This window comes from Corvus brachyrhynchos, unplaced genomic scaffold, assembly GCF_000691975.1.
Source record: "Corvus brachyrhynchos isolate BGI_N302 unplaced genomic scaffold, ASM69197v1 scaffold237, whole genome shotgun sequence".
Classification (NCBI taxonomy): Eukaryota; Metazoa; Chordata; class Aves; order Passeriformes; family Corvidae; genus Corvus; species Corvus brachyrhynchos.
In genome coordinates, this window is record NW_008238959.1 from 778,415 (window position 1) to 779,779 (window position 1,365).

Consider the following 1,365-nt stretch of genomic DNA (forward strand, 5'->3'; position numbering starts at 1 on the left):
CCCCGTACCCCAACGCGCCCCGACCCCCGACTCTGCCCGGCCCCGGGCCCGAGCGCTGAAAAAGGCGGAGAGAGATTCAGCAAAATCCTCTGTGCATGTGTGCACGCATATGTGTGTGTGTGTGTCTGTATATGCGTGCACGCACTCACACACACACACACATATATATAAATTATATCTATGTAATTATACATAGAGATAAAACTCTTCATCTTTAAAATACGTATTTATGCTCAGACATGCCCTTTTCTTCCCTGAGCTTCTCAGGGCCTGTGATAAATTATAAAGTCAGTTTCAGAGTTTGCTCCGACCACAGTGCTGTGTTTACATTCTTTCCGAGGCAAGCCTGCATGGTCGTAATTTATATCCTAAACACTTGAACGTAACTTGTTTACACAGGAATGACAGGACCTCAAAGAGAAAAAAACTGCCTTTCCCTGCCGGCGGCCGGGCGCGGGGCGCCAGTGCCCTCCAGCGGCCCCGCACTGCAGCGCGCCCCGGCCGCCGGGCTCCGCCAGCTCCTCAGCTCCGCAGGCTCGCACAATGTTGTCACAGTGAATTTTTTTGAATTATTATTATTATTGTTTTCCCAATTTTCTGGGTGCTGTTATATACCATAAGACGTGAGTAGTGCTCTCAGTGGCTCTTCTCCTAAGAAAGGGGAAGGATTTGCTCGGGCATCCTTCGTTTTTGGGTTTCTGTGTTCTCCCTTGGTGATTTAAGACTATTAAGGTTCTCTTTTTCCCGTTAAAACTTCTCAAACAAAGGACGTTTCAGAAGCAGTACTCTTTAGACATCAGTATGTTTCTGGGTGCTGCCAGTAGAACGAGCTCAACATCTTTCTTCTGAATTTAAGGGTGACTTAAATGACAGGGAGGAAAAAGCGGAGAGATTTTTAAGTTAATTTGATCTGATTTTGTTTTGATATTTGATTTTATTGCTGTACCTTCTACCCTAGGAATTCAGCCCTTGTTTAGTCTAAAGAACTCCAGTGGCCACAGAGCCAGTGAGAGTCATGACCAAGAACTATGCCACTGTGAGAACAAGGTATTTACATTTTAGCCATAGCGTTAAAAATTCTCTGCATCTTTTAACATTTGTTAAGAGCCATTGAACATACCCGAATACTTCACATTTCAGAAAAAGACATTCTCTGTTAGAGAACCAGCACACTAAGCCTTCTAATCACAGCAGTAGCTATGCAGCACTCATCTCTGAGACTTCTGGGGACTTACAGTATCAGAGAAAGTATCAGAGAGAGCTGAAATTTCTAGCATTATAACAAAACCAGAAATCTAGATGTGTATATTTATTCTCAGCATTGTGAAAAAGTTCAAGAAGGTAGACCCAAAACTAAGCGTGCAT